This window comes from Rhinopithecus roxellana, chromosome 17, assembly GCF_007565055.1.
Source record: "Rhinopithecus roxellana isolate Shanxi Qingling chromosome 17, ASM756505v1, whole genome shotgun sequence".
In the NCBI taxonomy this organism is placed as follows: Eukaryota; Metazoa; Chordata; class Mammalia; order Primates; family Cercopithecidae; genus Rhinopithecus; species Rhinopithecus roxellana.
The window spans coordinates 100,999,821-101,026,631 of NC_044565.1; the positions used below are offsets into that span (position 1 = coordinate 100,999,821).

Genomic DNA, 26,811 nt, shown 5'->3' on the forward strand with positions numbered 1-26,811 from the left:
GAGCTCAAGCAATCCCCATGCCTCGGCGTCCCAGAGTATTGGGATTACAGGCATGAGCCACCGTGCCCAGCCTGGGCTCCCAAGTTTTTACTTTGCTTTCACATTCCCTGGAGTCTTCAGAGGGAGCATGGCTCTGTTGACACCGTGATTTCTGACTTTTGGCCTCCAGAACTGTGGGACAATACATGTCTGTTGTTTAAAGCCACCCAGTTTGTGACAATTACAGCAGCCCTAGGAAGCAATACATTTAGTATGGAAAAACAATGTGAAATTTCTCATTAGTAACTTTTTATATGAATTAAATGACTGATTTGATAATATTCATTTGGGTTAATATAAATATATTGGGTTAAATAAAATATAGTATTAAAACGAATGTCACTTTTTTTTTTTTACTTCTTACAAAATTAAGGTGATTATAAAACACTAGGTTGCATGGATGACTCATTTATGGCTTGCTGTATATTTCTATCAGACAACACTGTTCTAGAGTGTACCAAACAAGGGACTCTGAGGTCCCTGTGTGTGAGACCCTGTGCCTCTTTCTCTGGAGAAGAGATAGTGGAGAAGCTTTTAAAACAGAAGCCCCGGCAAGGCACACTGGCTCACGCCTGTAATCCTAGCACCCAGGCCAAGGTGGGTGGATCACTTGAAGTCAGGAGTTCAAGACCAACCTGGCCAACATGGTGAAACCTCATCTCTACTATAAATACAAAAATTAGCTGGGCATGGTGGCAGGCGCCTGTAATCCAAGCTACTCGGGAGGCTGAGGCAGGAGAATCGCTTGAACCCAAAGGCAGAGGCTGCAGTGAGCTGAGATCACGCCACTGCACTCCAGCCTGGCTGACAGAGTGAGACTCTGTTTCAAAATAAATAAATACATAAATACATAAACAAACAAACAAAACAGAAGCCACACGAAGGCAGGAAAGGTTCCTCCACAAAGTCCAGCAGCGGTGTCCCCAAACACAAGGAAATATCAACATTTCAGCCTGAGGTGAGACCTGCAGGAAAGTGGAAGCCCCCAATAGGCTGGGATGAGGAGTCAGGACAATTCTTCCATTATGAGTGGGATAATCCATTATGGCTTATAATGGAAAAGTCTTCCATTATGAGTGGGATAAGCCATTATGAGCCACATTATGTGCGGCTCCTGGCCAGGGTGGGCTCTGCCTTTGAGAACAATCACAGTGCCCCAAAAGGGAACCCTGTGCAGAGAAGGCTAGGGTAGGTGGAAGGCTGGACGGCCACAGGGAATGCTCCTGTCTCCTTTGAGGAGGGCTGGAGCTAGAGCCCCACACCTGCTACACTTTCGAAGTCAGCAACCCACAGCCAGGCCAAGGTTCTAGAATCCTGCCGGCATGCCTTCACTGGCCGTAGGCTATGTGGGAGTGGGGTCTTGGGGTTACCCAAAGAACTCATTGGCTGTGGAGTTGGGGGTGTGGGGATGGAAGGTGGAGAGAAGGAAGCCACCTGGCTTAGCCAGACCTGACTCATGTTTTCCTTGGCTAGAGCTGGGATGCCTTTCAAGGTTTCTGTCCCAAGATAGCATGACTGAGCCGGGCAGCGGCTGGATGCTGTATTTCACTGCTTGTCCAGGCTGAGAGGGGAACCAAAGATGGTCCCAGAATGTGCGTGGCATGAAGGTCTCCCTTGGCGCTCGAGATCCCAGCAGGAGCTATTAGATTGCCTTTGGAGGTGGGAGTTCAACGGGATAGGAGTTGGATGGGGATCTGACCCAGGACCCCCAAACAGCCCTCACTTTTATGAGGGCCCTGGGATGCAGAGAAGCAGGCCAGTCTGGTTCTTTTTCAGGGATCGGAGGAAGCCCGGAAGTGACCTTGAGACCACTCTCAGGAGGCCCTGTCAGAAGAGCCCCTCCCTCTCTGCATAAAGGTAGCACTGGTTTTATTGTTGTTGTTACTGTTATATGGCTTCCCTGAAAACACCCAGAGAGGTTTAAGAGCGCAGCTCACCCCAATTCCCCCATGCAAGTCATCTGTACCTAAACAAGCCACTGTGTGTTTGCTTTGAGGGATACCTGGTTGCTTTTTCTGAAATCCCTTCTCCAGGAAACTGGTCCCAGCTCAAATGCCAGCTCATTCCAGGAAGACTAGTACAGCAAGTTATTTTTTTCTATAGATATTTACCGAGTGCCGCAAAGCCACGTGCCAGACCTCATCTAGGGACCAGGGCGTAGCAGTGAACAGCGCTTCATGAAACTGCATCCCATTCTCCCTTTCTGGGTATAAATAAAGGAATCCTCAGGGGGTGGGGTGGTGCCTGCAAGGAGGCTGCTCAGGGAGCACGTGTTCTGACCAGTGAACAACTGGCTGGACCAAGGGGTCAGGCTCTGGTGGTGGCGTTGGACCCTGACTCAGCACTGTGTCAAAGCAATGGCGAGAGGTTCCTGCCAGCGTGTTCATCGGCAGCAGGGTCTGGATGCCTCTGCCTGCTCTCAGCGAGGAGCCCGCTTCCCTCCCTGGGCCCAGCTCCAGTTCTCAGACTTTCTCCGTCTGCTTCTTATCTCTGTCTCCAGTGTTTAGAAAATGTCATCTTGAGCAGTCAGGGCTGTGAACAGCCGTGGAAACAAGGAGAGGCTTGCAGCAAGGGAACAGGGGTCCTACCAGGGCCTGGCTTAGAGCATAAAGCTGGTCAGAGCTGGAGGGGCCCTTGGAGACCAGCCTCTCCTGCCAGACACCTGCCTGTTCCCTCCCCGACCCCCACCTCACCTCGGGGAATTGGAGATTTGTAGTTTTGAAAGGTGGGGGAGAGAATGAGACTTTTTCTCCATCCCCAAACTTCCTCCCACCAGCACTAACTCAAGGAATATCCACTCTGTTTTACTTGATCAGAACAAAAAGACCGATTGGATCTGCTTAGGAAGACAAACCTCCCAGGGGCACGCTGTTCAGTCCACTCCAGCTGGGGACAGAAGACCTGCAGGCAGCCCTGGCTCTGAGACTTGCCCTTTCTCGGGGCAGCACAGGTTTTAAAGACGGGGTGCCCTGGGGTGAGGGACAGAGACTCCCAACCTGCTTTCCCTAACATTCCAGGAGAACCCAAATCATTGGCTCTTCCAGTCTCTTGGCCACTTTCCAGTTCCCATGAGGATTAAAAGGAAGAAGTGGACTTTAACTCCAGCGATGGGACTGTGGATAGACTGAGGGCGGGAGTGCCCTGAGACCCACGGAGTCCGCCAGCCGGTTAGTCATAGACAAACACCTCCCCCTTGACTTAGGTGTGTGCCTAGTGGAGGCAGAGCCGAGAGATAGATGTTTTCTCCAAATCTTTCCAGCCTTATGACTTTTATAATTAGACCTGGAAAAACATCTTTTCCTTTCTTCATTTTTTTTTTAAGACCAGATTGTCTCAAACACAAAATGATCATTTGGGCCTTTGAAAAGCAGAAAAAAGAGAGCGATGACCTTTTGGAAACAATGCTTTATTTCCACGTTCTGCCCCCCTACCCGCTGCCTTCCTGCCCTTCTCCCCCTCTCCCCCTCTCCCCCACGGCCCCCGAAAATGCCCTGCTGCTGTGGCTCTGACTCAAGAGGAGATGCAAGATGACACCCCTGGGTTTCAAAGGTGTTTCCAACAAGGGCTCAGCTTCTTGCAAAGCCTCTGAGAAAACCTTGGCCAATCTCCTGGCTCCCCGCTGCTAGCCTCGAAATGAGGCTGCTCTGCCTGTCAGGAAGCCTATAAATCCCCAAGTCGGCAAGAAGCTGCACTCTGGAGCTGTCCCCATTGCCATTGCTCAGATACCTGGCTGCAGGCCCTGGGCCGACCTCAACCAGTCTAGAAGCTGGTGTAAATAAGCACATTTATCTCAGACAGACCTAATTTTCTGACGAAGTGGATCCCCTCGGGGACACTAGCAATCAAAAAGTCAGTTGTTCCCTATGGGACCACAGCTCTTCCCCACTTGACAGCTGATATTTAATTGATGGCTGCTGTCCTCCATAAGAATATCACATGGTGTTCTTAGAGTTCCAGCAAAATGATAACTCCTTTGTCCCCAAGGCAGGGGAGCAGTGGCTCTCCTCATATCTATCTAACCTGGGGTAAATACATGTTAGGGTAACTGCCTATATATCATTGATCAAAAATTCCAATATGTTGCTGCCCTTCTTGAAACTAGAACCAAACACAGTTTGCAGACAGGAGTTCCTGGGAGTTGAGAAATCTGGGAGAGTTGTATTACTCAGAAATGTTTCAAGTCTGGGAGAAAAAAACAGGAATCTTAGTCTTAGAGAGAAAGATCTGGAAAAATATCAGCCTGGAAGCCTCAAAGATGTGAGACGTCAGCATTAGGACAGAAGTCAGCAGCCGGGGTGGAATTCAGAGCCTCACCAAGGCCATGCAGCAAGATGTGGGGCAGACAGAGCTAGGTAGCTCCTCGGACGCTGAGCAGAGTGGCAGGCAGAAGGGAGCAGGAACATCCTAGGAAGGCCCAGGCTGCTCTGGGGAGCTCTGACGGAGAGGGGCTGTCTGACAGCCTGGCTGCCCAGATGCCTATGTTTCAGCCCAGTCCCACTCCTCAGTGGCTATCTGACCTCAAGCGAGTCCCTTGGTCTCTGTGCTTGCTGCCTTACCTGTGGCAGGAGATGGAGATGCTCAAGTAAACGACAGAAACACAAAGGTCATGAACAATACACATGAACAATACACAAGGCAGGAGCCAACCGAGAAGGGCCAGGACCACCAGCCAAGTCTCACCAGCTGAGTTCCATCTCAGGCCCTGGAGGCAGCAGCATTTACAACCACAAAGCAGCATAAATGTGGCCAGCATAAATGTGCCCCTGGGGTGGGTCTCAGGAGCTCTTGCTGGACTGATGTTGCCCTAAGAGATCCTGGCTGGGCCTCTCCCCCTCACCTCACTCCTTCCTGCTCGTGTGTTTGGGATTAACATTCATCCCTTGAACTTTTTCATTTTTCTACTGAGATGGAAACTTGGCCAGTGACCAGGCCTGGTTGTGCTCGCAGTACGGCTGGGCTCAAGCCAAACTCACGGTAATTGTAATCATATGCGAGGTACCGGCTCACTGGGCGCCAGGGCTGGGGGAGGCGCAGGGTTGCCAGGCAGTGAGAAGGTGAGGGAAGGGCGCTGGGCTGGGCGCCAGGCCCTGAGCCGGTGTGCAGACGGTATGGCCTTGGACTCCTGCCCTCACCTCCATGAGCCTTGATTTCTTTGTTAATAAAATAAAGGGATTGGCTTATAGGAACTCTAAGGCCCCTGTCCGTGCTGTGGGAATTCAGGATATTGTGAGATTTGGACCAGATCTCATGTACTGCCTTTAATCCCCACAACTCCAGCCTGGCCTTTCCTATCCACATAGAGGGACCGTGACCAGGGTGTCACATAGGAGGGTTCCAGGTTCCCACCCCTGCCCTCCCTCATCAACCTACCTGCTTTCTCACAGGACACAGAGCAAGGAGGGGCACTACGAGTCAGCAGGAACTGCAAGTGTCACGGTCCCAGGAAGGCAAGCATGGGAGTAGCAGAAGGACTAGGATACCAAGGTGAGATGGGGATGCTTCGAGAAGAGTCTGGAAGGGAGAGGCCGAAGATTATCCAAGACAGCCTTCACCAGCTACCCTGGGGTTCAAGGGCAAACCTGATTCCCATTCCCCATGAGCCCAGGGCTGGGGCTGCCCTTCTGCTTGAGTCCACCCACTCTCCAGGGGAACACTGCTCTGCATCGCTGGGGCAGCCAAAGAATTCTTCACTCCGTGGGTTGCCATGTCTTCTGTTCACACTGCAATCTCAAAAGCCTGAGAATAAAGAACAGGCAAAGGGCTGTGAACAGTCGTTACCTGGCTAATTACTATTGCCCAAGAGCAAGGGTAACCTTGTAAAGCACCGTCTGAGAAGAGGTTATGAGAAGTTTCTCCAACTTTCCCGAACCCTTGGGGTTTCTCTCTCCTCTCTCCCTGTCTACTTCAAATAAGTTTCTGCTCGCCTCTTCCTTTGTCCATCTCCGTCATGTCCTCCCCTGCTGCTTTTCTCTTTCCCTTTTATGCCTGCTTCTCCCTATCTATTAAGAGAAGCAGAGTAGAATGATCTAGTAGAGAGAGAATGGCTTGGGAGTCAGGCAACCTTGACCTCTTTAGCCTCAGGCTTCTAATCTATGAAACTGGGAAAATGACAGTCTAACATCAGCACTGCCGGGAAGATTGAACAGGATGTTTCCCCCACATCATTTTACGTAGCTTCTTTATCTGTGCCAGTGTGTCAGTCAGGGTTTGGTTATAATACTGGAAGCTGCTCTAGATATTCCAAATACACAGGGTTTTCATACAAGGGATTTAGAGGCATTCATAATGGATGGAAGGGCTGAATTAGGGAAGATCAGGGAAGCCACTGTCAGACCTCACAGAATCAGGAAGTGCCAGGATTGCAGAGAAGGCATGGAGATCATATCAATTGCCTGCAGCACCAAAGCAGAAAGCAGACAGCGTGCAGGAGCTTGTCTGAAAGCTGCCGTCTACCATGCATCTGCCCAGGCCAATTCAGAGAAGGACTTTCTCTCGCCTTCAGCTTCTGATGCTTGTGCAAGTGCATCTTACTGCCAGAATCTAACTTAGCACCATGCTGGAAAGGAATGCTGGGAAATAAAGATCCCTGGATTTCCCTACTCTGGAAGACAGAGGACAGGCAGAGGGGAAGTGGAGGCCTGCCGAGCCTGGCAGCATCCCCATCATCAGGGCATAGTCTCCTGGTCCACTCAACCCAATGGCCCTTCCCACTTCCTCGGCTGCATTTGGCAGGAACAAAGTGTTCATATGCCATTGTGTTCTGGGAAGATGGGTAAGGGCATAGGAACAGAGAAGAAATAGAAGAGTTATTTTACAACTTGTGGAGACGTGAAAAAAGGCAGTTAAAAAATAGTTGTCTTTCCAGAGGGCACACTATGAAGTCCTAGACATATGGGATGTCAGGAGCAAGCAGCTGGCTGCAGAAGTACCCCGGGCAGGTCCTCTTCTGTGCCTACTCTCTCTATATCTGCAAAATGAAGGAGCTAAACTCTAAGGTCCCTTTCAGGGCTAAGCTCCCGTGACTCTGACCAGTGAGACAGAAAGATGATGTGCTTGGCATCCAGATGTGATGTTTCAGGTCCCCTCTCGCTGTCCCCTGGGTTCTTCTCTCAGCCTATACAAATACCCAGGTTTTCGCATCCTTTCAAGACAGACAACCAAACAAAGCAACACCTCCTGATGAGAGAGGGGATCTTATAATCCTCTCCTCAACTGCTGCTCCATCCTGCTCCTTCTTTTTACTTTCAAACCTCTTGAAAGAGTTGTGCATGCGTACACTCAAGAAGAGACTGGTGTTTGAGCCCTCTTGGCTTGCAGGTCTCAGGCCTTGGAAGGGAAGAGCTGAAGAATTCGTCCACTGGCAGGTGAATAAGGTCAGTGCTGATGTCACCTTTATGGCTACTCAGCCTTCTGGAAGAAATTGCCTGACCTTGGGGTCCTGCTGCCCAAGAGGCTGGATTTTGAGCAACGTATTCGTTTTCTAGGGCTCGTGTCACAAATTACCACAAACTTGTTGGCTTAAAGCAATAAAAGTTAACAACAAAGAAAACAAACAACCTAATTCAAAAATGGACAAAGGAACTTGAATAGAAGTTTCTCCAGGGAAGATACACAAATGGCCAATAAGCGCATGAAAATAGGCTCAGTATCATTAGTCATCAGAGAAATGAAAATTAGAAGCACAATGAGATACCACCTTCCACCTCCTAAGATGGCCATAAAAACAAAAACAATGCAAAACAAAAAATGGAGAAATAACAGGTGTCGGCAAGAATGTGCAGAAACTGGATCCCTTGCACATTGCTGGTGGGAATGTAAAATGGTGCTGCTGCTTGGAAAACAGTTGGGCGGTTCTTCAAAATGTTAAACATACAATTACCATAAGATCCTGCAATTCCATTCCTAGGTATATAAGCAAAATAACTAAGAGTTGGGACTCAAACAGATATCTGTAAACCAATGTTTATAGCAGCATTATTCACAGCAGCCAAAAGGTAGAAACAATCCAAGTGCTCATCACCAGATGAATGGATAACCCAAATGTGGTATATACATACAGTGGAATACTATTGACCAATTTAAAAGAATGGAATTTTGATATATGCCGTGACATGGATGGATCTCGGAAACATTATGCTTAGTAAAATGAACCAGACACAGAAGAACAAATATTGTATGATTCCACTTACATGAGGTAGCTAGAGGAGTCAAATTCATAGAGACACAGAACAGAATAAAGTTTGCCAGGAGACAGGGAGAAGACAGAAGGGAGAGTATTGTTTAATGGCTAGAATTTATGTTGGGCATGATTAAAAAAAAAAATAATAATGGTGGCCGGGCGCAGTGGCTCACATCTGTAATCCCAGCAATTTGGGAGGCTGAGGCAGGTAAATCACTTGAGGCCAGGAGTTCGAGACCATCTTGGCCAACATAGCAAAATCTTGTCTCTACTAAAAATACAAAAATTAGCCTGGCATGGCGGCACATGCCTGTAATCCCAGCTACTCAGGAAGCTGAGACATGACAATCTTGAACCCGGGAGGTAGAGGTTGCAGTGAGCCGAGATTGTGCCACTGCACTCCAGCCTGAGTGACAGCAAGACTCTGTCTCAAAATAATAATAATAATAATAATGTAATAAAAATAAAAAGAATAAAGAAAAAGATAATGGTGATAACATAGCCTTGTTCATGTAATTAATGTTACCGAATTTTGTACTTACAAAGGGTAAATATGATATAATGTTATGTATTTTTCACTACAACAAATGTTAAAGCAAAACAAAACAAACATAAATGTATCCTGTCACAATTCTGGAAGCCAGAAGCCTGAAATGGCAGGATTGGCCGGGCAGTGCTCCTCTGAAGGCTGTGGGGGAGAATCCTTCCGCGCCTCTTCCGGTCTCCCGTGGCTCCAGGCATTCTTCGGCTTGCGGCTGCATCATTCCAACCTCTGCCTCCGACGACATGGCCTTCTTTGTGTCTGTCTTCTCCTCTGTGTGTCTCTCATCAGGACACTTGCTATTAGAATTAGGGTCCACCCTAATAATCCAGGATGATGCCGTTTCAAGATTCTTAATTATATCTGCAAAGACCTTTTTCCCCAAAAAGGCCACATTCACAGGTTTTGAGGATTAGTATGTGGACATATCTTTTGGGAGGATCATTATTCAACCTACTGCAGTTCCCTCCCCACACACACCCCTCTCTGGGTGACTGGATGGGATGTGAGCCTCTAAGCTCAGGGCAGCTCATCCATAGCATGGCCAGCCTCCTGTGCTGTGGTGTAGACTGAGTGTAGGAGCTGGGTTGATCAAGCTCATTCTTTCTGAAACAGGAGGTGGGAAACATGGAGAGCCTGAGCCAGTTTGCAGCAGGGCCAGAAGGTGAAATGTGCTTTCCATGTGTGTCCAGTGCAAGCAGAAATTGCGAGGGAGCAGGTGCTGGATGTAAATAGAAGAAACCAATGAGCAGAAAGGAGAGTGAGGAGACACACAGTGAGGAAAGAGATGCCACAAGGGAGATCTTGAAGCCCACCAGAGAGACAGGCTGCTCCCAGGCATGGCTTTGGTTGCTGGCAGCCCTTCAGGTACATGGGAGGGCCACATGTACCTTCAAAAGTTCCCTGAGACTTTTGATTCCACTTTTGAGTGACTGACTTTTGAGACACTTGCGAAGTCTTTTCGTTGGGGCCACTAGATCCTGACCAGAACAAGGGCAGACAGACATGCCTTGTTCTATATAAAGGTGCTTCAGCCTGAGGTTACCGTGGAAGACCCTTTATGAAGACGGCCTCAATAATTCCTCCTGTATAATGTGCCCCTTTCAATGTGACTTTGCTGCTCTTCCCATCTAGCAGTAAAGTTATTTGTCCTGCCTTTGAATACGAACTTGGCAAGGTGACTTATTTTGGCCGAGGGAACATTAGCAAAGGTGACGCAAATAGAGCTTTGAAAATACTTGTGCATGGGGTTTGCCCTCTCCTTGGCTGTGATTAGAATGTAGAGACCATGATGTGAATGAGCCTGAGCTAGCCTGTTGGAGAGACCACATGGAGAACTGAGGCCTTAAGCTGGTCAACTGCCAGAAATGTGAAGACATCTTTGACCAGGCAGCCCTAGTCAAACCACCAGATAACTACAGCTGCATGAATGACCCCAGGCAAGACCAGCAGGAGACCCACCAGCTGAGCCCAGCCAAATTGCGGACCTACAAAACTGCAAGCCAGTAAAATTGTTGCTTCAATCCACTACATTTTGGGATGGTTTGCTGTAGGGTGGTAGATGTGTTCTATAGTTCTCACCTAGCCAAGCCCCCAGCACCCCTAAGTGCAAAGCCAGGCTATAGAAGCAGCTAGCAGGGGTATGTGGCAGAAGCTATAGTCTGCCACAAGCCGTCTCTCATTTGTCTTTTTAGTAATAGCACAAGTCCACCCAGCTAGAGACTATATTTTCTAGACTTCCTTCAGCTAAGTGTGACTACATTTTTACCAATGGAATAGAATGAAAGTGATATATGCAACTTCTGTGTGGCTTATTTATTTATTTATTTAGAGTCTCGCTCTGGCCTGTGTTGCTTCTTTAAAAGGAACTTGCTTGCCCTAAACTTCCTCTTCCTGCAGGCTGGAATGCAGAGCTGGTGCCAGCAAGGGTGGAGCTCTGTGACAACCTCTATGATAGGGCTACTCAAAGTCTGATTCACGGAACTGGCTACTTGATACAGTCAATGAGAAGGTGAGTACAGAAATCAAGACGAAGTGTTTACAAACTTTCATAACAAATTGACAAACTAATATTAGGCCTATTGACTATAACAGTACAAAAAAAAATGGGATTTTAAAACCGTGTTTGGGCTGGGCGTGGTGGCTCACACCTATAATCCCAGCACTTTAGGAGGCCGAGGCAGGTGGATTGCTTGAGCTCGGGAGTTTGAGACTAACCTGGGCAACATGGCGAAACCCTGTCTCTACAGAAAAAAACAAAAACAAAAACATTAACCGGGCATGGTGGTACATGCCTGTAGTCCCAGCTACTCGAGAGGCTGAGGTGGGAGGATTGCTTGAGCCCAGGAAGTTGAGGCTGCAATGAGCTGTGATGGTGCCACTACACTCCCTGGGTGACAGAGTGAGGCCCTGTCTCAAAAAATAAATATGTAAATAAATAAACTGTGTTTGGGTTTTTTTTTTTAAAGTTTTAAATGTATTCCACAGAAGTACTATTACTTTATAGCAAATTGGGCAAAAAAATCTGGCTTTTCCTGCAGACAGCCTGAAAAGCACTGCTCTAGGGGATGGTGAAGTAACAAGTCGCCCTGGAACTTAGAAGCGACTTGAGCCTTGTCAGGATCCTGTCTTTTGGCCTGTCATTTTCAGCATACCACCTTTCTGTATACCACCTTTCTGCATACCACCTTTCTGCATACCACCTTTCTGCATACCACCTTTCTGTATACCACCTTTCTGCATACCACCTTTCTGTATACCACCTTTCTGCATACCACCTTTCTGTATACCACCTTTCTGCATACCACCTTTCTGCATACCACCTTTCTGCATGCCACCTTTCTGTATGCCACCTTTCTGCATGCCACCTTTCTGTATGCCACCTTTCTGCATGCCACCTTTCTGTATACCACCTTTCTGCATACCACCTTTCGGCATACCACCTTTCTGCATGCCACCTTTCTGTATGCCACCTTTCTGTATGCCACCTTTCTGTATACCACCTTTTACCACAAGGCAGGACGTCTAGCAGCATGAAGGTCTAGTCTGTCCTTTCAGCCTTACATCCAAAAAGGAAAGAGGCCTTCTCTCCTTAGCTCTATTTAGAACAATTTCTGGGAAGTTTGTGGCTAGTCTGGCTCAGGTCAGATTGCCAACCTCACAACCCATCACTGGGACAGGAAGGAAGGATCATGAAAGATGGAGTCTCCCCAGGAGTTCAAGACCAGCCTGGGCAACATGGTGAGAACCTGTCTCCATTAAAAAAAAAAAGAAAAATGGAGGCTCCCATTGGACCATACAGCTGAGGGTAGGAGCAGCTCCACAAGGGGGTGGTGACTGCTCCCAGGAGAAGGAAAGTACAGGGCAGATGAGAGGTAAGTGTCCACCACAGGGAGTTCCCTGCTTTCTCCCAACTTCTTTCTCTTGTTCCCCAGCCTCCTAAAAAACCTTTCTACCAGAAACAGCCTTCCAGCTCCTAAACCAGGGGATGGGGAAAAGAGAGGGCAGCAGAGGCAACAGCATATGCAAAGGGCCAGAGGGGAGACGGGTCACACTACTTTTGTGAATGGAAAGCAGCTCAGAATGGCTGGTGTGTTCCAAATCCGGGAGCAGGAAGATGTGGGGCTAAAGACCAATTCTGAAGGGGGGTGGCAGGGAGTCCCCAACTGGCTATAACTTAAACAGAGGACACTGCCTGCTATGTAGAGGACTGATGGGGGGCCAGGCTGGAAGCGAGAGACCAGTTAGGAGGCTGTTGGAGTCATCCAAGAAACAGATGATGGTGGCTGAAGAGTAAGTGATGTGGAGGAACAAGACAAGTGCATTCAAGAAACATCTGGAAGGAATAATCAGCAGGATTTGGAGATGAGCTTGCAGTGGGGGATATGGGAGAGGGAAGAGTCCTGAGTGACTCTTGGGGATGCCCATGCCGCTCACGAGGAGAGGGGAAACAGGCAGACAGGTACGGATGGGAAAAATGAGGCTGGCTTCCATCGTGGACAAGCTGGGTTGGAGGTGCCAATGGGACATTCAGATTATCTTTGTTTTTTGCATACACCATTCCAGGAGCCTCTTGCCTGGTTGTGCTCCATTTATTTTTTTCTTTTTAAGTTAATCTGACCTTCAGTGGTTTTCTACTTTCTATACACCGCCATCTAAGATCTTTATCTTGGCACCTAAGGCCCTCTAAGATCTGATCCCTACCTCCTTTTTCTACCACATAGACTACTGCTTCTCTTGCGGGGCCTGTGTTCTGGCTGCATGGAACCACTGACTTTTCCCCGTTTATAGTTCGCTCCTCCACACCTTTGGTCATATAGTTTTCCCATCTTGGAGTGCCCTCCTCTCATGGATACACACACAACATTCCATTCTTCCTTGAAAGTCCAGTTCATAAGCTACTTCCTCCATGAGGCAGTCCCTGACTCTTTATATGGGAAAAATCCCATGTATTTTAAATTATCACAGTATTTTATCTAAACCTTTGCCATCTCTCCCATGTCCTATCTGCATTATATATGTAAGCTTAGATGGTGATTGATGGGCTTGGTACTGAAGGGTGTGGGGACATGGGTTATTTTGCTTGTTTAAGTGGCAGCTCTTCTGCTTCTGGTAATAGCACCTCAGTTTTCCTTTGGGGAGTTACCCTTTCTCCTGCCCTGAGCTCCTGTGCTTTAAACGGGGCTGACCCCACCGGCTCCTGGCACAGCAAATCAGCACATTTCACTCCCTGGCTGTAGTGATCAGTTCAAGGCTGGGCTCAGGACTCTTCAATCCAAGGGGAGCCTGGGCAGGACTTTGGAGGAAAAGGGCAGACGGAGGCTGTCAGCGGGGCTGTGCTAGGCAGGGATCCTTCCTTCCTCTTCCTAGCTTCTGCTGGCTGCTGGCAATCCTTGGCCTTCCCTGGCCTGTCCCCACATCACTCGGGTCTCTGCCTCTGTCATCACATGGCCTTCTCTCCTATCTCTTTGTGTCCCTTTGTCTCTATGTCTTCAAGTCTCCCTCTCCACATAGGGACACTAGTCATTGGATACGGGGCCACCCTAATCTAATATGACTTCATCTGAACTTGATTTCATCTCTGTAAAGACCCTGTTTCCAAACAAGGTCCCGTTCACAGGTACTGGGAATTAGGACTTGAACATCTCCTTTTTGGGAAAACAATTCAACTCACAACAGATCCTGTCTACCCTGGGGCTCTCATCGGTCCCATGGGACACCTCCAGGCCTCCTCTCTCTTAGAAGACTCAAGAACTTTCGGCTAAGCTCAGCACAGCAGCCTCCCCTTCAACTCATCCCTGAGCAGCTGGTCAGCCACGCCATCCCCAGTCCTTTAGATTTCTCAGGTGGAGGCCAGGTGCAGTGGTTCACACCTGTAATCCCAGCACTTTGGGAGGCTAAAGTGGGTGGATCACTTGAGGTCAGGAGTTCGAGACCAGCCTGACCAATATAGTGAAACCCCACCTCCACTAAAAATACAAAAATTAGCCAGGCCATGGTGGCGCATGCCTGTAGTCCCAGCTACTCAGGAGGCTAAGACAGGAGAATTGCTTGAACCTGGGAGGCAGAGGTTGCAGTGAGCCGAGATCATGCCACTGCACTCCAGTTTGGGCAATAGAGCGAGACTCCGTCTCAAAAAAAAAAAAAAAATTTCTCAGGTGGAAGCCAGTCCACTGGGGCCCCATAGTATAGGGATCCTGGCTCCTCTTTCAGAGACATTCTGATGAAGCCACCCTCATAGACTTACTGTGAGAGGCAGGCGCCTTCCACTGTCTTTCCTGCAAGAAGAGGAACATGGCATTCAGTAGGCAATTCCTTTCCCCCTTAATCTCCAACAACCTGACCCTCAGCCATAAGTAGGGCTGTAACAGTTGTAAAAACCTAGGTTTTAAATATTTCCTTATAAAATTTGCATTTTGCTCCAGTGGCTCTGGGATACCCAGCATCTTAACATCTCAGCGGAAACTTCCGTTTTAACAGGATATTACACCCTCTCCTAAGGCCCGAGGAACTGGAGACCAAGCAGCCTTCACAGATGGCCTCCCCAGCTGGTCAGACCAGACCTTCCCCGGGAGAGAGAGGCCTCCGGAGCTCGCCCTAAGCCCAGCTCTGCCTGCTCTGCAGACTCCCCTACAGCAGTAGAATGCTGTGTGGTGGGGAAGGGACCTCAGTGGACCCAGCGGATTGCCACTTCCTCATTCTGTGACCTTATACAAACCATTTATTTGGTTGAGCTTCGTTTTCCTCAGCATAAAATGGACATTAAAAAAAATACAGTCTCAATCTCCCAGAGCCATTTTCAGCATTAAATGTGTACTTGTGACTCAAGTGGATGCAGTGAATATATTCAGCTCCCCGATAACAAGTCTCAGTTGAAGCCTTCTGGCCAGCCCAGGGTGGGGGAAGGTATGGGGGTCTAGTCCTTAGAGAGCTCACGTCGAGTTGGGTGGATGACATGTGCAAGACTGAAAACAGAAATAACAACCGACATTGTGTAACAGCCACCGGGGAGATTCACAGGCTGGCCACGGAGCCCTAGGTACACTGGTGGCCCAATCTGACCTCTGTAGGGATTTGGAGGATGGGAATAATCCTGGTTTGGAATGGAGGTGGGCCTTAGGCAGGGCCCTGAGGAGACTAAGATAAGCTGGGCAGAGGAGAGAGAAGGGCACCATCTCTCCCTGTGGCCTTCCTGTGAAGAAGGCCTGGACAAGTGTGAGTGGCGAATGGAATTACGCATTTGCTCCATTTTAGGTTCATAAGTCAGCCGGCAAAATGATCCAGGGGCTGGTAGCACTTGGCCTTGGCCGCTCAGTAGAATCACCCGGGGAGTTGTAAGAACCACTGATGCCCAGGTCCTGCCCCATAGACTCCCGTGTAATTGGCGTGGGGTTTGGAAGAGCACCCCAGTGGATTCTAATGTGCAGCCATGGTTGAGAACCGTAGTTACCCCTCACACCTCAGCAATATGGCTTCTGTTTAAAAAAAAAAAAAAGTGCTAAGAGAGAAGGCAACTTTAATTTTAAATGTTAAATTGCCAGGGTGGGTTGGTGATGTCAGATTTCCCTGCCACCTTTGCCTGCCTCTAGCCGCTGCCCCCACATTTTCCCAGCTGCTCCAAAAAAGCCAAGCTCCTGCTCAAAACACTTTTTTCCCTTCTCTGAAAAGTCCTGTTCCCAGGAAATTCCTTCCTGACCCTCTCATGTCTCCTGTGGGAACACCTCGTTCTTAATGCTTCGTTCTGCTTCTCAGAAGTGCCCTGATCCTCCAACATCATGCAGTTTTGCTCAAATGTCATCAGGTTGCAGAGAATTTTCTAGAAGGATCAGAGGGAGCCTTCTAAAGAGGCCACTGCAGCAGCGGAGGCCAAGTGGAAAGTATGCCGGATGGGGAGCCAGGATCCCCCAGCCCAAGTGCTGACACTGCCACTCATGTGCTCTCCACTCTGTGCCTTAACTTCCACATCTGTGAAATGGAGTAGCCCAGTGACCTCTGAGGTTCCTCCTTACCCTTCCTCTCTGAGACTTCAGAAACTGCTCCAAGCTGAACACAGCTGGGCCTGAGGTACGGCTCACCTCCCAGACTCTGCTTCCTGGGGCCTCAGCCAAGCCCCAGGCTTCCTGCCTGGTGAGCCACGGGCACAAGGGGCCTTCACAGAGTCTCTGCAGGGCTTTCCTGGGGAGCTGGGGGTGGGGAGGCAAAAAGCCTGTCAGAGCCAACACAGAGGCTTCGTCTGTGTCCAGAGCTGCGGAAGGAGTACACTGAGCAGCCCATAGGGACTCTACCTTGCCTCTCGATTTTTCCATGGCTTTTTCAGAACCTTTCATTTGCTCAAGTAACGCCTCAGCGGTAGAGACCAGTAAGGGCCATTAGCTCAATTTGACATATGAGGAGGCTGAGGTGCTGTGAGGAAAGCGATGCTGGAGGAGGCAGCATGTCAGCGCAGGTAAGAGCATCTGCTGCTCTACCACTTAGCCTTTCCCAGCCTCAGTTTCCTTATCTAAAGTTGCCGATACTCTGGACTGCTCTGGCAGGCCTGCCCATGCTCCTTGGAGAGGACAAGGAGGCCCAGGAACACCTTTGATCTTGAGGTGGGACCCAGGAGCCAAGTCAGTGCACAGGCAGGGCCCCGAGAGATCCATGATGGGTCAGGCACTTTTCTAGAACATTCCATATATCGTCTTGTATTATCTTCACAGCAGTCCTGTCAGTCAGGCATCCTTTGCACCATTCTTCAGAGGGACAACTGGAGGCTGAGAGTTCACACACAGCCAGGGTCCAAACTCGGGTTCCAAGTCATGTTCTTTCCACCACTCTGGGCCATCCTCCTTGGAGGTGGGTCCAGCGCTGGAGAGTTGAGGCAAGCTCTGATTCTGTGTTATCTCCTTGTAGACAGATGGACAGCAGGTCTCAAACTCTTGCCCTCAAGTGACCCTCCCACCTTAACCTCTCAAAATTCTGGGATTTCAGGCTCAGGGCCCAGTACGATGCAGGCAAGGAAACCAGAGAAGAGAAACTACTGAGTTTGAGAAACTTAGGCTTTGAGATCCTCTTCTTTCTTCAACCAGAAGGAATTTTTACCCAGAAATTTTACATGGATTAAAGTTATTAATACATACTTTTTAAAAACCAAGGCAAACTAAAAGAGAGACTTGAACAATTACCAAATCTCTGGAGGGAGAATGTCTTTTATTAAACTTAGAAATGATTGAAGAAATCACAAAGAAAAGAGCAGGTTTGACTACAGAGAAATGTAAATTTTCTATATTAGAAAAAGACTGAAAAGGGGCAAGTGGGAAAAATATTTGCAGCATTTAAGGTAGATACATTTAAAAATTATTTGCTTTTATTGATATTCTATCTCTTTCCTAAAATGTTTTGAGGAGGATATATTACATAAAGAGTCCATACAAACTGATAGTTACAAACAAAAAGCCTTATATGTATACAAATAAGCAAGCAGCATGATGAAGCAATTTACATAAAACAAGTTATAACTAGTAAATGGATTTACAGAAAAATGTGCAGGCTTCCTAATCACCAAAGAAATGCAAAGTTAAGTGGAAAGTTTAACTTGACACCCAGAACTCGTGAAGATGTGATAAAATAGCTAGCCCCATACATTGCTGACCTGAGAAAATTGTTACAATTCTCAAGGAAAATAATATGGTGAAAGATATCAAGAACTATGAAAATATTTTTTATATTCAACAGAGTCATTTTAGAACTGGGAATTTATGCCAAAAATTCAACAATGTGAAAAGAGTTATGTGTACAAAAATCCTCATTGCAGTGATTTTTTTGTTTTTTTTTTTTTGTTTTTGAGATGGGGTCTCCCTCTGTTACCCAGGTTGGAGTGCAGAGGCGCCAACTCGGCTCACTGCAACCTCTGTCTCCCAGGTTCAAATGATCCTCCCACCTCAGCCCCCTTGCTTCCCAAGTAGCTGGGACTACAGGCACATGCCACCACGCCTGGTTAATTTTTTGTATTTTTAGTAGAGACAGGGTTTTGCCATGTTGGCCAGGCTGGTCTCAAACTCCTGAGCTCAAGAGATCTGCCCACCTTGGCCTCCCAAAATGCTGGGATTACAAGCATGAGCCACCATGCCCAGACTTCATTGCAACATTTTATTTTTTTTAAAGGGAAAAATTTTAAATGACTTAATGTCCTAAAGTAGGGAAATGATTAACTGAAGTTTGCCCCATGCATTCAGTGGAATACAATACAGCCTTTTAAAAAGTGTATAAAAATGTATGGCAAATAAAAATGCCTGTGACAAAATGTTAACTTTAAAAAGCAGAATATGTAACTGCAATATTCAGAATATATAATTCATAATATGAATATAATTATGTGAAAAAACACATGCATACACATATGTGAAAGGCAGGCCTTCCCCCAATGTGTGCAAGGCCTGGGGTGGGGTACAAATGGAGACAACATGCCAAATGCCTAAATATTAAAAAGTAATAATTCAAGCTAACAAGTTGTCAAATCAAATATTTCACCTTCCTACCTTGTGATACATTAAGATGCATATTGTAATCCCTAGGGTAACCAGTAGGAAAATAACTCAACAATTATAGGGTAAAAATGAACAACGAAATTAAAATGGTTTACTAGAAGAATATAAGTTTAACATAAAAGAAAGCAATAAAGGAGCAACATAGAAATAAAACAGACATGAGACATGTAAAAAATAAAGAGCAAAATGATAGATATAAATCCAATAATATCAATAATTACTGTTATTGAGTGAATGTTTGTGTCCCCCACTGTAAATTTATATGTTAAAGCCCTAATTCCCAATATGATGGTATTTGGTGGTAGGGCCTTTGGAAGGTATTAGGTTTAGATAAGGTCACAGTGGTGGGGATGTGATGGGATTAGTATCCTTATAAGAATTGGAAAAGAGACCAGAGGTCTACATTTGAAGACACAGCAAGAAGGCAGCCTTCTGCAAGCCAGGACAAGAGCCCTCACCGGGAACTGAAATTTCTAGCACCTTGATCTTGGACTTCCCAGCCTCCAGAACTGTGAGAAATAAATGTCAATTGTTTAAGCCACTCAGTCTATGGTGTTTTGTTATAGCAGCCCAAGCTAACCAAGACAACTACATTAAATTATAACAACATTATTTATAATTACCCCAAACGCAAAATAACCTAAATGTCTGTCAAATAGTGAATGGATAAACGATGGAATACTAGTCAGCAATTTAAAAGGAACAAACTACTGATAGTTACTTCCATGTGAACAAACTTCAAAAACACTATGCTGAGTGAAGGAAGCCAGATGCAAAAGATGACATGTTATGTGATTTCACTGACATGACATGTCCAAAACAGACAAATCTACAGTGGTTGGTGGGGACTGGCAGTGTAACAGGGATTGACTGCAAATGGCCACAAGGGGTTATTGGGAGGTGATGGAAGTGTTCTATCTAAAATTGGATTATGGTGATTGTTATGGTGATGAACAACCCTGTAAATTTACTAAAAATCATTGCACATTTAAAATGGATGCAATGTATGGTACATGAATTATGCCTCAATAAAGCTGTTTTTAAATGCTAAAATTAAAAAATATTGTGTGCTTATGATAACATCAAGAAATGAAAAGACAGCTCATTAACTCTTTAAAGTACACGTGTGTTTTTTCTGTGATATGTGGTTCAGCTAGGTGCATTTTCTGGCTTCCCATAACACAGGGCTTCACAAACTTTTCCTTAAAAATCCAGATAATAAATACCTTCAACTTTGCAGAGGTATCTGTTGCAATGACTCAACTCTGCTGCTGTTGTTCAGTGAATGAGTGTTGCTGTGTTCCAATAAATCTTTATTTACAAAAACAGACTACTGGCCGGAGAGCTGTAGTTTATCAACCCCTGACAGTGTTTCCCACTGACAAAATCACACAAGAGCAAATGCAAGATCTGCATTATGCTTATATTGTTCCCTGATATACCAGTCATGTTGGAACAGATTCTCATTTCCAAAACAAGCATTATGGCAGAACAGACTGAACTCGATTGGCTGTTATGAGAGGGAAATGACCTAGTGCCTGTAAAGTCCTAAGTCACTGAGAGATTGGTGGCCCATGGATGTTAGTGATTATTATTAGCTATGTTTTATGGTTGTTGTTGGCATTACATTTGACTATTTATGTGATACACTTAGAACAGTGCTTGTGGCCAGGTGTGGTGGCTCACCCCTGTAATCTCAGCACTTTGGGAAGCTGAGGCAGGTGGATCACCTGAGGTCAGGAGTTCAAGACCAGTCTGACCAACATAGTGAAACCCCATCTCTACTAAAAATACAAAATTAGCTGGGCATGGTGGCACATGCCTGTAATCCCAGCTACTTGGGAGGCTGAGGCAGGAGAATCGCTTGAACCTGGGAGGTGGAGGTTGCAGGAGCGAAACGCCGTCTCAACAACAACAACAATGAAAAGGACGGTGCTTGCAATTTAGTTATTTTTTAAAGACTCCTTTTTGGAGTAGTTTTAGGTTCACAGCAAAATTGTGAGGAAGGTGCAGAGCTTTCCCATATACCCCCTGCCCTCACACTTGCACAGCCTCCCCCACTACCACCACCCCACTCCCACCCCCAGAGTGGTGCATTTGTTATAACTGATGAACCTACAATGACGAATCATCACGCAAAGTCTGTATGTTACATTAGGGTGCACTCTTGGTGCTGCACATTCAATGGTTTTGCACTAATGTATACTGACATGTATCCACCATTATCATATCATACGGAATAGTTTCACTGCCCTAAATATCCTCTAGGCTCCACCTATTCATCTCTCCCATCCCGCTAACTCCTGATAACCACTGATCTTTTTACAGTTTCCATAGTTTTGCCCTTTCCAGAATGTCATATAGTTGGAATCATTCAGTAAGTAGCCTTTCAGATTGGCTTCTTTCACTTAAAACCTAGCAATTTAAAAATAAAAGCAGCCCTCATTTTCATCAAATCTAAGACCTATAGCTTATAAAATTGTGGTAAAATACACATAAAGTTTACCGTCTTAATCATTTTACAGTGCACAATTTGGCAGCAGTTAGTATATCCACAGTGTTGTGCAGCCATCACCGCTGTATAGTTTCAGAACATTTTCATTATCCCCAAAGGAAACTCCATTCTTATCAGGTAGTCATTCCCCCTCCTCCCTCTCCTAGTCTCTGGAAGATACTTTAAAAAAAAAAATCACTCCTTCAAACATTTGAGATTACACAGTACTTACAATCAAAAACGTCTTTTTCTTTTTTTTTTTTCAGGGCAGGGTCTCACTCGGTTGCCCAGGCTGGTGTGCAGTGGCACATTCACAGCTCATTACAGCCTCGACTTCCTGGACTCAAGAGATCCTCCCACCTCAACCTCCCTGGTAGCTGGGACCACAGGCATGTACCACCACACTTTGCTAATTTTTGTATTTTTTGTAGAGATGGGGTTTCTCCATGTTGCCCAGGCTGGTCTCAGGTGATCCGCCCACCTTAGCCTCCCAAAGTGTTAGGCTTACAGGTATGAGCCACTGCACCCAGCCCCCCAAAAATCTTATAATTGTTGTTTATCCTATGGCGTTCCCACATAATTGTCATTGCCTGAATAAGCATACATTTGGTCTTTGCTCTTTAGAGCTATGAGTTCTAAATGAATGCATAATTTTGTCATTCCTACATATTTTATGTGTTGAGTTTAACTGCCTCTAAACTGCCTTCAAGAATGCTATGGCTCAACAAAGAAATGAAGACTCGTTGAATGTGAAGAAGAACGTGAAACCAAGTGGCAGGGCATAAACTCGATATTACTGAGGCAAATATTCACCAACAGAGGCATTGCCATAGTCTGTGCCTCTTCCAGAATCACAACCAGATACTTTATGGGACAGGAAAGGAAGATATAAACAGATGAAGTTGTGCTATGTTTTGTTACTGAGATATGTCTGAAAAGACGGCATGTCACTTATCAAGCAAGGCAACCAAGAGCCAGAGGAATTATGAAATCCTTTGGAATAGCTAATAAACGATTTCAAAGTAAAGGGAGGTTGGTGTATCTGGTTCATGTATCACGTGAGACTATCGTTAAGGTATTATGATTCAGTTTAATGGCAGTATATTTTTTCTTGAGAGTACATAAAATAACAGTACATGTTACAATTGATAGCACCTTAAAATGATAATATAACATTATTATCATCATCACATTGCATTGTTATTTCCACTTACTTGTCTGTTTCTCCCACTGAACTGTCAATGTTTTGAAGAAAAGGAATTTCTCTTATTTGCTACTGTATCCTCAATGCCTTGACAAATGTCTGGTATGTAGCAGAAGCCAACAAATGAACAAACACAATTCATTTGGGAGATGAAGCTCACAAATTTAATTAGTCTTAACTCCTGGTTTTAAGGTTGCTGTGAAAATTAAATGAAAAACAGCTTTTAAAACCTCACCTATTACAGGGCTTGGCACAAAATAACTACTCAATAAAGACTCATTGGTTGGTTGTCGTTTTTGTACCAGTTAGGATAGTATTTGGCTAAAGTGACAGAAGACCCAAAATATAATGGTGTAAACGAGAGAGAAGTTGATTATCCCTTCAGATAAGCAAAGTGTAGAAGTAAACAGCCCAGGTATGGGAAGATCCATGACCACCAGCATCTCAAGTTCCTTAGTTGTATTACTGTGCCATTCTCATACACAGCATCCACCTTACGGCCCAAAATGGCTGCTTGAGCTCCAGCCATCATGCTCACATTTCAGCTGGAAGGAAGTAGAAAAGGACGGCAGAAGAATGGTACCTCACCATTTATCAATACTTTCTCAGAGTCGTAATGACACTCTATTTAGCTCCCATTGATCAGAACTTGACTACATCTAACATATGGCGTCTAGAAAATTCAGGCTTTTGTTCCTACACACTTTAGATGTTCAAAAAACAAGCAACTGTTACCAGGACAGAGCCCAAAGCTTGGAAGGGGAGGGCTTGGAGTTTGCACTTCCTCACGCCTGCTCCAGGTGGCTCACCACTTGTGGATCCCCTTGGGTGGGCATGGGATGTGGGTGGTGAAGGCACATAGAGAGTCCTAGGATGTGAGACAGTGACAGGAAAAATTGGGGAAGGGCAGACCTGGATTGTCCCAGTGCCCGTTCCCCTCCCACCCCCAGCAGGAAGCACCCTGTGTCAGTGTCCTGTGCTAGCCAGGGGCCACTCCTGGGACCTCTGAGCCTACTATAGTCAAGTCAGCAGGTTGCTAGGCTGACTCTGGAACAGGTTGAGCCCTCTGGGGCATATGCCTTCTTCACATTGCTGCAGGAGTCTCTGTGGCAGAAGCCAGAGGCCACAATAGGTGAGGGTTTAGAGGGCTGCAGAGTGCAGGGCAGGGTTGACCTTGGTCCAGGTCAGGCCTGGAGTCTCACCAGGCTGCTGCCTTTCCTACAGAGGGGCCAACAAGGTTGAAATACCATCTGAGTCATCTTGGGCTGCCACAACAAAATATGGTAGACCAGGTGGCTTTAAACAATCAGGGTTTATTCCTCACAGGGTTCTGGAGACTGGGAAGTCCAAGATCATGGTGCTGTCCAATTCAGTTTCTGGTGAGGGCTCTCTGTCTAGCTTGCAGTTGACTGTCTTCTTGTTGTGTCCTCACATGGCAAGGCAGACAGCACTCTGGCTTCTCTTCCTCTTCTCATAAGGGCACTAATCCCATCATGGAGGCCCCACCCTCATGATCTCATCTAAACCTAATTGCCTCCCAAAGGCCCCATCTTCAAATACCATCACCTTGGGGGTTAGGGCTTCACCTAATCTCCAACATGCATTCCATAGCAGACATCTAATTCCATCTGGACCCCTGCTTTGGCCCTGGGTTCCTGCTTTGTCCCTATACTTGGCTGTCCCTTCAGGACATGCCCCGTGGCTGGTGGACTTCTGCTCTAGAAGTGTCAGGCAGGGGAGCTGCACCAGACTGGTGCCTCTGCTGAATGCACAGAGACTGCCCTGGAGGAGGGAGGGTGGCAGCTGCGAGAGTAGGCAGACCCTGCAGCCACATGTCAAGACCACCAGGTTTTACTGCGATGATAAAACCACATAGTGCCTTCTCTTTCCTTTTTTTCATGAGATTGCTGCAAAGTGGGTTGTTAAGAGGAGAACTCTGGAGGGGAAGGAGAGTCCGAGAACTGGTCAGAGAGAGACAGGACAAAGAGGCACAGAGTGAGAGGGAGGCAGAGAGTGGCATGAGGACCGGAAGAGAGTGGGGGACACAGGCATAGACACAGAGAAAGAAGGAGCCAGAGATAGAAAACAGAGTGACAAAGTGGCAGAGATCCAGAGACACATGGAGAGGTGAGGTCAGCAATGCAATGCAGAGAGCACTTGAGGCAAGTGAGGCAGGACAAGGAGGATGGGGAGGACGGGGCATTGGGGGAGGGGAGGCAAAGGGCACGTGGGCCTCATCCTTCTCAGAGGCCCCTTCCCCAACCCAATCCATCCCAAGAGAGGCAGAAACAGCAGCATCCAGGGCAGAGCCGCCCACTGGGTATCCATGTCTCCCCACACTTTTACCTGGCTGCCTGTCTCCTCCAGCCCAACACCTCACCTCCAAGTTGGGGGACCAGGGCTTGAGTGAGGAGGGCTGTAGGACCCCAAGGTCCCAGCTGACAGGGTGGCTGATCTCATGGGTCCAGTATGGCCAAGCCTACAGGCTGGGGATGAGGACCTCTGAAGCCCCTTGTAGCCCCCAGGCTGCCTGGACTGCAGTGAGGAGTCATTCACACTTATGTGCTGTTGGCAAGGAGATGAGATGAGAGCTCAGGGCTGACGGGGTGGTGAAGAGAGTGCTCAGATCACCCTCAGACATCAGCGATGAGTCACCTTCCCCTGGGAGAATGTGGGCTTCCTGACCCAGGTGACTTGAAACATGCCCACTGTGAAGTGGATCAGTGGCCAGGCTGTTCTCTGAGAGCAGTCCCTGCAGGGCAGGGCAGGGCCCAGGGTCCAGGCCTGGCAGGGGCAGGGAGGTGGCTTTCCTAGGACAGAAGTTCTGCTGGGAGGCCTCAGACGGCAGGAGCTTGGTTCTGGACCCAGGATTGGACGTGACCAGAAGCGACCAGGCAGGGCAGGAGACTAGTGTGTGTGCGTGCATGTGTGTGTGTGTGCACATGCATGTGTGTTTGCATGTGTGAGTGCATGAGTGTGTGTGCATGTGTGTGTGAGTGTAAGCGTGTATGAGTGTGTGTTAGTGTGTGTCAGTGTATGCGTTTGTGCCTGTGAAAGTGTGTGAATATGCATGACTGTGTGTATGTGAGTGTGTGAGTGTGTGTGTGTGTGTGTGAGTCAGTCTAGCGCCAGCGCTGTGCACACATACACTGTGTGTGTTTGTGTGTGTGTGGTGTGTGTAGGGGTGCTGGCTGTCAGGGGATCACAGCAAATAGGACAGGAAAACCCACCATAAGCCAGAGGGTGAGGACGGAGGAGAAGCAAGTTCACCTGCAGGAGCGGGCGGGGCCACCTCCTCCCTCTGCCTGCTTCCCCATGTGTCCTCAAGTGAGTGTCGGAGCGAGGCCCTTGGCACTGGCTCTGAGCCATCATGGGGAGTGGCTGGAGCTGCTGCGGCACCTCCTCAGGAAGTTCCCTGGAGCAGGGAAAGATAACAGTGTTGTTCATAAACGAAGATGGTGATGAGGGAAGCTGGGGCTGACAGGTCCTCTGAGATCGGCTGGTCTGACCCTTGCAGTGTATAGAGAGGGGCAGGCACTGGCCCAGGTCCATCTCCTGACGCCCTGTTGGCTCCCCTTCCACCGCCTCACAGCATCTCTCCTCTGACCTGCCCATGTCTTTCCTGTCCTGTCTCAATGGCTCTCACAACAGCCGTGAGATGTGGGTAGGGTTGTTCCCATTTTATCAGTAGGAAAACTGAGGCCCAGTAGGTGACCTGCACATACTCGGGCCATCTGAGGCAGAGCTGGGCTAGCACTGACAGGGGTCTGGGCTCCCTGTTCGGTGCTCTCTCCACCTCAGCTGTGATGAGGTGGCTCATCTTCCACGTTGGGTGGCCCTCACTAAGCTCACATCCCCAGGCTTCCCTCCCCACCTCTCAGCCCCAGGCAGAGCCTCCCTGTTGTGGCAGAGAAGGCGGTCAACTCTGAGTGGAGCCCCCACTCTGTCTCTCTGACTGGACCACTCCTTCCTCATCTGAGAGATTCATCCCTTTGGTAGAAGTCTTCTTTTCCATGAGCCACTCTTAAATCTGCCGCCGCTTCCTCACCGTCTGCCCCAAGCCATCCTCAGTTCCTGACACCTCAGTGTGGGTGAGTGTGTCAGCCACTAGCCTTCCGTGGCAGGAGGCTTTGGGGGAACCATAGCACAGTGATGCATGGACTAATGTGCAATGAGAATATTTTAGATCTGAGCTATCCTTCCAAGACAGGAACATGTGGCTGCCAGAGGCCAGAGGGCACTGGTTCCCGAAGAGGGGAAAGGAAAGGGAGAAGAGTATTGAAAGGGCACAGAAGATGACAGGGTGGGGGCAAGGACAACCTAGCAGAA

The 26,811-nt window shown here is 47.5% G+C and overlaps 1 protein-coding gene across 1 annotated transcript in view; it reads right to left on the reverse strand.

Annotated features, from left to right (window-relative positions):
* Positions 1-26,811, reverse strand: part of SOCS5 (suppressor of cytokine signaling 5) — a 167,346-nt gene that overhangs the window by 8,558 nt on the left and 131,977 nt on the right. The window contains exons 3-4 of the transcript XR_004054406.1: positions 5,679-5,775; positions 5,410-5,550 (exon numbers count right to left, since the gene is read on the reverse strand). The gene's annotated coding sequence lies outside the window, so the exon portion shown is untranslated. The remainder of the gene's footprint in view (positions 1-5,409; positions 5,551-5,678; positions 5,776-26,811) is intronic.